This window comes from Salvia miltiorrhiza, chromosome 6 (assembly GCF_028751815.1).
Source record: "Salvia miltiorrhiza cultivar Shanhuang (shh) chromosome 6, IMPLAD_Smil_shh, whole genome shotgun sequence".
NCBI classification, from domain to species: domain Eukaryota; kingdom Viridiplantae; phylum Streptophyta; class Magnoliopsida; order Lamiales; family Lamiaceae; genus Salvia; species Salvia miltiorrhiza.
In genome coordinates, this window is record NC_080392.1 from 26,652,008 (window position 1) to 26,662,249 (window position 10,242).

The following is a 10,242-nucleotide window of genomic DNA, read 5'->3' on the forward strand; positions in this document are numbered from 1 at the left end:
CTCATCCGTTGATCTTAGCTAATCTAACGGACATGATTTATTCACGCCATGTTCAACAGATTTTTTGTTGAACATTCATCAAATATATTGAACATATACAATATTTTTGGGGGTTCTGGGGTTCGACCCCCCATATGTTCAACGAAAAAATCCGTTGAACATGGCGTGAATAAATCATGTCCGTTAGATTAGATAAGATCAACGGATGAGATTACTTCTCTCTTCTCTCTTACATTTAAGTCTTCTTCATTGAACCTTGGCCTATATATATATATATAAAGAGAGAGAGAGAGAGAGAATGGATCCATAGAGAATCACATATATTTTGAGAATAAAGAATTAATCTAAGCCTTTGGATTTATTAGATCTAGCGGTTTAGATCATTTCCGTCAGTTATGTCATTAACTTATTTAATTATGCAATCAATTATGTTTAAGGCTCAATCCAAAACAAATCTCTTTATTTTCGGTAGTTTTTTAACCGATATCATTGAATCTATATATATATATATATATATATATATATATATATAGGGGGCGTTCCAATGAGACCCTCTAATTTTAGTGAGATTTGGGGCATGATCTGGTGCGTTTATTTTATCAATCCTATGGCTGATATTGTATCTGGAGGGTGATTTTTTTTCGCAGGGTTCGAATCCTGGAGGGAGCAGAATATTTTAAATTTTGTTATTCATCAGTATATACTGCATTGTTCATCAGTATATACGGCCTTGTTCATCAATTTAAATGTCTTATTCATTACGAATTTTTTAAATTTTATTTTTCATCAGTATATACATCTTGTTCATTAGATATATGTTTTGTTCATTAGTATTATATGTCTTATTCATTGTACTCATGTTACATGAAAAATAGGGGGTCTCACTGGAGCGCGCCCCTATATATATATATATATATATATATATATATATATATAGAGAGAGAGAGAGAGAGAGAGAGAGAGAGAGAGAGAGAATGACAAATATGTAGAGAATATGGAATGGATCTAGGACCTTTATTTTAATTCATCTAAGGGCTGAAATAATTAAGGAATTATTTATGTATTTTAATTCGAAAGATCAAAGATGTAATTCTACAATTAAATGAGATTAAGTCGATTTTATATTTGGTAAGATGTAGCGAATCCCTAAAATATAGTTTTATCCATATTGCAGTGTACATAATTATGCTTCTTGTTTTTCCTTTATTTTGTTTATTTTTTATACATAATTACTATTGATGTTTTGTTTATTTAGATGTTCGTAATTTTGTTAGGTTTGTTCGAAAAGTTTTATATTAAACATTTTAAGTCAGTACAAAAAATTCGAATATTTTATCTTAGATGTTTATAATTTTTTTTACGCTTGTTCGAAATATTTTATGTTAAATATTTTATGTCAACAAAAATAATTGGAATATTTATTTAGATGTTCGTAATTTTTTAATGCTTGTTCGAAATGTTTTATGTTAAATATTTTTACAATTCTGAATCAGATATCAATAATATTATTCGGGAATATATATATATATATATATATATATATATATATATATATATATATATATATCTCATGTACACCCGGATGTATGGTACACCCGGGTCGTACCCAACCCGAATCCTGATTTGGATCTAACCCAACTGGACTATCCTACCTGAATGTCAAGTGTTAGTGTCATTTCGATATAGTGTTAGTGTCATTTCAATATAATGTTAGTGTCATTTGTAAATCCAAATAGTGTTAGTGTTATTTTCGAAATAGTATCATTTGTAAAACAAAATAGTGTTAGTGTCATTCCAAGATCGTGCTAGTGTTAGTGATATTTTGTGTTAGTGTTAGTGTCATTTCAAGAAAAAATGAGTTAGGATAATCCAATTGGGTAAAGATCCGGGTCGGGTACAACGTACACCCGGGTATAGGAGACCACCTCTCTCTCTCTCTCTTTATATATATATATAGGGAGAGGTTCAAGAAAGAACCATAAATAAAAGAAGTCCGGAGAACTATTTTCAGTCATTCGATCATCAAGATCTACGATGGATGCATCATCTTGTTGGATGAATGCAGATCCTGGGTTCGAATCATGAAGGGAGCATTTTTTTTAAATTTTTTTAGTGCATTAATTTTAACAGCGAATGCATTAATTTTTACAGTGGATGCATTAGATTTGATGGTTCTCTCGTTCTCACAAATAATGTAGTTCTCTCTAGAACCACACCCTATATATATATATATAGGAATGAGATCATGTAGTATCCAATGCTTATAATAGATCCGTAGGTCCAAATCTTGACCACACATTTATGACATGTGGCGCATCAAGATGGTGACACATGGCAAGGAGTTTCCAAGCATTTCAAGGTAAAATCTGGAGAGGGGTAAAATTGGAATGTAATTTTCGGATTTAATAATTAAAAAAATATATATTTTTTTAGATTTTCTTAAAATAGATATATTTTAGATGCATATAGTTTCACACGAAGATGCATAAAGTTTTCACATGAAATGCATAACTTTGAACAGAAAAATGCATTTAATTTTTACAGTTTTGGTATTTTCAACACCCCACCCCACACCACCCCCCAACCCTCCCCATTACCACCCCCCAAAATAGTCATGTTTCACATATATGCATATAAAATCAAACAAAAGTGCATAAAAATTTTACATAAAAATGCATTAAGTTATACAAAAAATGCATTTCATTTTAATAAATCTGATATTTTCGCCACCCCACCCCTGCCCCACCCCCCACCCCCACCCCCCACCCAATTTTTTTTTTAAAAAAAAACTGATTTTCTGACCACTGTCCCCCCCCACCCAACCCCCACCCCCCGCCCCCCAATTTTTTTTTCAAAACTGATTTTCTGATTGTTGAGTCGCTGACCCACCCACCCCCCACCCACCCACCCACCCCCCCAAATTTTTTTTATTTATTTTTATTTTTTTAAAAACTGATTTTCTGACCACTGACCCACCCCCCACCCCCCACAAAAAAAATTATATTTTTTCAAAAAATGTAATGCATTTTTGTGTGAAAGTATATGCATTTCTGTGTGAAAGTATATGTATGTAAAACATGTAATTTTTTTATGCATGTAAAAATCAATTTTTCAATTTTTTTTTGGGGGTGGGTGGGTGGGTGGGTGGGGGGTCAGTGGTCAGAAAATCAGTTTTTGAGAAAATAAAAAAAAAATTGGTGGGGGGTGGGGGTAGGGGTGGGTCAGTGGTCGGAAAATCAGTTTTAAAAAAAAAAAATTGGGGGGTGGGGGGTAAGAGGTGGGTGGGGGTGGGGTTCAGGGGTGTGGGGGGTGGGGTTGGGGTGGGGTGAAATCTTATGCATTTTTATATGAAACTTTATGCATTTTTATATGAAAGTTCATGCATTCTCGTATGAAACTTTATGCATCTAAAATATACCTATTTTGAGAAATTTTTTTTTTTTTTTAATTTCGAAAATTACATTCCAATTTTACCCCTCTCCAGATTTTGCCTTGAAATGCCTTGCCACGTGTCACCATCTTGATGCGCCACATGTCATAAATGTGTGGTCTAGATTTGGATCTACGGATCTATTATAAGCTTGGATATATATATAATACGTGATAAATAATCATAATTTTTCAATGAACGAGGTATAATTTTTTAACGAACATAACATAATTTCTAAATGAACAGAATATATTCAAATTTTCCGTAAAAAAGAATATATTATGAGTTGACATTTACCTACCGTTTCCCTTTCTTCAATTGATCACATTTTGCAACTAATTCCCCAAAATTCCATGGAAGAGGACTCGCCGATTAAGATTAGAATAAGGCAATTAATTCTGCAATTGATCCCATTCATGGAAGAGGATTTTCCCAAAATTCCAAATTCCCAAATCTGAAATTTTAGGGCGTGTGTTGATGGGGGAAGAGTCGAGCGAGCTACAGACTAAGGAAATCGAATGAGGACGTAGTGATGGCATGGCTGGTTGGGGGCTCCAGCGAGTAGTCCGGTCGGAGGTTTGGGACACGGCAGTGATGTTTCGAGATCTTGGTTGTTCGATCTGTAATTCGGGGGGATGGGGGAGAGAGAGAGAGAGAGCGAATCAGGGAGAATTAGAGGTGGTGGGTTGTAGTAAGTCGCGGCGGCGGAAGAAGAAGGGGGCAGCGCGATTCTCGCCGCTCGCCGTTGGAATAGAGAGGGAGATGGGGTTGTTGATGGTGAGAATCGTGATGACAACGACGATCTTGATGGCCACTGGCGGTTTTGCAAGAGGGAAGAAAGGATGTGCAGTGGTGGCGGCTGTGGCGGAAGAGGAAGGGAGATTTGATGCTCTAAAATCTGTAAATGAGAGTAAATTTTGGTTGATTCGTTTTTGACCTATTGGATAGTTACTTTAATGCCCTTTTTCACTATATATTTTGGACATGCTTCAGTTCCTAGTCTAACTGACTTGCGGACGAGTAATCAGCAAAGTAGATAACTGATCATCTGTATATCTTTAGAACATTCAAATTTTAAAAAATTAAAAAAGAGCGAAATTGCGCTTTCTCCCCTCCCCCCAACATACACGCTCCTGGACCAACACCTAGATAGATGATTTGATAAGGTAACAATTTTTGCTCGTGTTTAATGATATGGTTAATTAATATATTAACTAATTTATTACTTCCCCCGCCCTAAAAGTAGTAAAAGTAGGAAAAAGATGTGTGACTCACATATTTATTGTTATTTTTAATTGATATTAAATAATTATCAACAAAAAATGCAGAACCCCCTTTCTTTTTGAATTTTCTCTGATCACTAATTTAATAGAAATAAACACTGCAATTAGCACAGTATATTGTAGCACTAAACAACAAGTAGAGTATCGTATCCACAAGGACTGCGAAGCGAAAACACTCTTAGTACTCTTGATAAATCTCAAACAATATTTAGGCAAACACAAATATGGTGGACAATAAAAATAAAATCCAACACTAAGCAAATAAAATCAGATAAACACATCAAATACTAAAGACACTGACCCTAGAGAATTAATGTAGTATCGTTAATTAAATACATGCATTTAAGCACAAAACAATCATCAAACACTCAATTTTCTATAAAAATTGATATCATAATAACATGAAAAATCATGAAAAAATGAGTGTTATCACCCCTGCTCTTAAAATAGGCAAGGTCGGTGCCTCGTCTATCGGTGCCGGTGCCATCCCGTTGCCTCCTGTTAGAAATGGATATTGGGCCCATTCCTCCCTTAAAATGCCTTGTAAGGGAGAGGGTTGCATCACCATATAAAGTGGCTCATGCCACTATCTCCAATCCAATGTGGGACACTTTAATACACCCCCCGCACGCGCAGCGTGGACTATCCCAAACGCCATCTGTTGACAACGATATTGGGGGGCCCATCATTGGATTGGGTTGGCTCTGATACCATGTTAGAAATGGATATTGGGCTCATTCCTCCCTTAAAAGGCCTTGTAAGGGAGATGATTGTCTCACCATATAAAGTGGCTCATGCCACTATCTCCAATCCAATGTGGGACACTTTAATACCTCCAACTCTCCTTCTACCTGTATTTTCTCTCTTGTAGAATACACGTAAATCCCTAAATATGAAAGTTGAAATAAGAGATAGATTAGAATTTAGTTCTAAATATGTATAAGTTAATTAAATTTTAATTGTAATCTAGAAAGGAAACATACTATTATATTTGGAATAATCTAATAAAAAATATGAACTATCAATATTGAGACGAAAGAAATACTACAAATTGAACTGAATTTTGCTATTTTTCTTAGCATAATTACCCGTTACGAGCTTCCTGGTCAAAGGAAAACGATTATATTGAAATTTGAATTGCAAAATATCAAGCTTGACTAAAAATATACTAGTAGAAACCCTCGTGATATAACATTATACCTATAAAGCCCTTATTTTATTTATTGCAAGGGCGGCCCGTGGGACCCACCAGTCAATGTGCAAGTTGGGCGTAAATATTATGGGAAAGTGTATAAGCAAGTTGGCAATTGCAATTTGCAAGTGGTAATTAAATATTTAAAGCTCGAGACTTTTTTCATAACAGCCGCTGCATATTTGCAGACTTGCTGCACGTTTACGCTTTGGTAATTGCATTCTCTATTAACTGTTCATAACTAACTAGTAGTAGTACTTTTTTCTTTTCCTTGCCTTTTCTTAAATCTAGGGGTGAGCATCGGTTCGGTTCGGTGCAAAACCGAACCAAAAATTTAAAACCGAAAATCGAACCGATGGTTAAAATTAGAATCGAACCGCACCAATTGAGGGTGTCAAACCGAACCGAAACCAAACCGATAAAACCGTCGGTTTCGGTTCAGTTTACCGAACCAAATGCAAAAAAAAAAAACTTTTTTTTCGAAAAAAAATAATTAAAAACCTGTAAAATAATGTAAAAATATAAATATATAATTTGTGAAAAAACCAATTAATATATTATAAATATATAAAATATAAATATATAATAAAATATAAATATATAAACCAATTAAAAATTAGAAAATTGAATATATATTATAAAATATAAATATATAATAAAATATTAATATTTATCGGTTCGGTTCGGTTTAAAACCGAACCAAAAACTGAAAACCGAAACCGAACCGAAACTTATCGGTTTTTAATTTTCGGAACCGAACCAATAGATTCGGGACCGAACCGCACCAAAACGGTTCGGTTCGGTTCGGTTTTGCATTTCGGTTCGGTTTCTGCTCACCCCTACTTAAATCATAAAATATGACGACAACAAACTTTTATTTTATGATTAAAAACGCTATACTACATAAAATGTAGCCCATTATACGAACATTCTTCAGGTTTAACAATGTGACAATACATAATAGTAGCATTTTTGATAAAATAAATAAGTTAAGTATCAAAGCTCATAAAAAAATAAGTTTTGTAGCACATTTGACCTAAAGTACATAAGTACAAGTCAATAAAGTGAATGATAGTGACATATTACTTATTTTTTATTTAAAAATAACCAAATAAAATCAAAATCTGATTCTCTCTCTCTCTATTCACGTTAAAATTAATACCAACTATTAAAACCATATCTTATGGCGTTAAAATCTGATTTAAAAATAACCAAAATCTGATTCTCTCTCTCTCTCTATTCACGTTTATGGCGTGATTTTATGTGTGTATTAAAACCATATCTTATGGTTGTTGGGTGCATTTATACCAACTCAAAGTCATACACGACTTGTTAAGGAAACAACTTTAAATTCATGAAATTAAATGCTCCGTACACGGTTGCTGGTGGGTAGTTAATGAAGGATACCAACCAAATGTTCATTCATCAGACATTTGAACAAGAAAGAAGAAGAAAATCATCTCAATACACATACACGGCTCGTACACGGTTGCTCATAATTTCAAAAAAATTCATCCGAAGGCTTATATTACATACGGTATGTGAAATAATTTTTTTTTTCAATTTCGACTGTACACGGTTAGTGTTGTTGAGTACACGGTTGTACACGGTTTGATTTTTAGTGATTTTTTGTTGTTTATTTCGATAATTATGTTATATATATGACTTATTACATGTTTTGGACCAAAAAACGGCCTCAAAAAACACTCTGTACGTAAATTACCTTATTTTTGAACCCTTAGTGTTCTGCTGTACACGGTTAGGGTTTCCCCGTACACGGTTCTACACGGAGGTCGATTTTGCTGTACACGATTGGGTTGAATATGATTTTGATGTTAGTTTTAGCATGATTGTATATTCAGTTCATGTATTGGGGTACACGGTTTCCTGTTTGTGTATTTAAATGTTGTATTTTTGTCGTTTTGAAGCAGATGTCGTTTCAAGCAATCGTTATACGGCACAGTGGTCAGTGGAAATTATCCGAGTATGAAGGCGGCGATGAGGTTGTCGTGTACGTGTCTGAGGAAGAGCTTTGTCATGCGAAGTTGATGCAAGAGGTGCACGATCAATTAAACGAGGATGTACGATCCACTTATATGCTTTTCTACATATCGACCACGGACGAAGGGCAAAAAATAAAAGTGGCTTTGAAGGCCGATTCAGATTTGAACTGGCTGATTTCCGAGCAGAAGAAATATCCTGTTGTTTACGTGATCGAGAAGGGCAAACAATCTGCGGCTCCGGTTCCTCAGAATCAGGAGCGGGTATATTATGAGGGACAGCGTTCTACTGTGTTTCCTATCGAGACGGACGTTGGAAGAAGTAGGGACGATTCATCGTCGCAGGAGGAGGAAGACGAGTCCGAGTCTTCGGATAAGGAAGAAGAGGCGATACGACGCAGAGAGATGTTGGATTCAGTGTCGACTGAACAGGAAGCGTGGAGACAGACAGGGCCTCAGAATTTCACATCGGATGATCAGCCCGATGTCGAGTCTCGTGTTGGAGTTCAGCAGCTTGAGGCACGTGACTGGGGGATTCCAGTCCTCGATTTTGACGATGCGCCGACATTAGGTTGGGAGGATTCAAACGTATTGGAGAGCGGGATATTATCAGTGGGGGCTCTATTCCGGTCGAAGGATGATTTGGCGATCGCTGTTGGCCTGTACCATATGGAGAATCACGTGGAGTACGTCGTGGATCGTTCCAGTACGACCCGTTTGTGGTTTGTTTGCAAGCATGGCAACGATTGTCCGTTCATGCTGCGAGCCGTTCAGAGTGCATCGATCTGGAGAGTGATCAAGGTGGTGATGGATCATACCTGCCACACGGATTTGAATCGCACTGCCCCGAGACAGATTCCGGCGAGGGTTGTTGGAAGATATTTTGCACGGAAATTGGTAGGCGAGGGGGTCATTTTGAAGCCGAAGGAGATGATGTCAGAGATGCAGCGCTTATTCGGTATTGAGATCAATTACAGCTTTGCTCTCCGTGCAAGAAACATCGCGATTGAGATGACGTATGGTGATTTTGGGAACTCGTATCAGATGCTCCCATCGTATTTGTATATGTTGAGAATGAGTAATCCCGGCACATTATACGACCTTGAGATGAAGGATGATGGCAAGTTCCATCATATGTTTGTTGCACTTGGACAGAGCGTGGCTGTCTTTGAGAAGGGTTACTTGAGGCCGGTCATCGTCGTAGACAGGACCCATCTGAAGGGAAGGAACGGCGGTATTTTGTTCGTCGCTGTTACAAAGGATGGGAACGAAGCAATATTTCCTCTCGCAGTTGGGCTTGGTCCTATCGAGAACGACGAGTCTTGGACTTGGTTCTTCCACCGACTACGGAGTTGCTTTGGTCAGACGGATGATCTCTTGATTGTGTCTGATCAGCACAAGAGCATCAGAAATGCTGTGGAGTGTGTCTACCCGAACGTCCCTCACGGGTTGTGGTATTACCATCTGCAGAAGAATCTCGCGCATTATGGGCACCATGTAGCTGCAGTCTTCAAAGCAGCGGCATATTCCTATCGATCAGACGATTTTCAAAGGAATTTTTTTGCGCTTCAACTACTGAAAGTCAACGCGCACACACGCCTCAACACTATTGGTGTGGAGAGATGGGCCAGGTCCAAGTGCCCTGTACGACGCACGAGCTTCATGACGTCGAATGCTGCCGAGACGATTAACAGTAGACTGTTGTGGGCACGGCGCCTCCCGGTTGCTTCATTGATCGAGACCTATCGAGCCATTATGGAGAAATGGTTCGATAGGCGACGCATCTCGGCTGCATCGAGGTCACATGAGTTGACTGAGGTAGTAGAGAGAAAGTTGCATGTGGCTGTCGAAGCGGGTCTGCAATTGGTTGTTCGAGGGACGACGACGCACATGTTTAGTGTTGAGGATGATAATGCATTCTGCATTGTCGATCTCGAGAATCGGACTTGTAGTTGTGCTCAGTTCGACTTTGATGACATTTCGTGTCGTCATGCTTGTGCCGCTATTAGGTACCTCATTTATTACAAATTTTGCATATTGTATTAATTTTTTGTAAATTTATGTTTTTATCTTTGCATTTTATTAGGCGTGCAGGACTGCAAGTCACGGATTTTGTTGGAAGATATTTCAAACAATCCATAATGTTGGCCACATATATGGAGCGTATTGTTCCCGTTCCACATCCTACGTATTGGAATGTGCCCGATGAGATATCAGCCTATGTTGTGAAACCCCCGGATATCACGGTCCATGCAGGACGACCGAAGTTGAGTAGGGTTCGTTTAGCAGTTGAGGGTCCTCCTAATTCGGGTCCTCTTAATTCTCGACCTCAAGTAT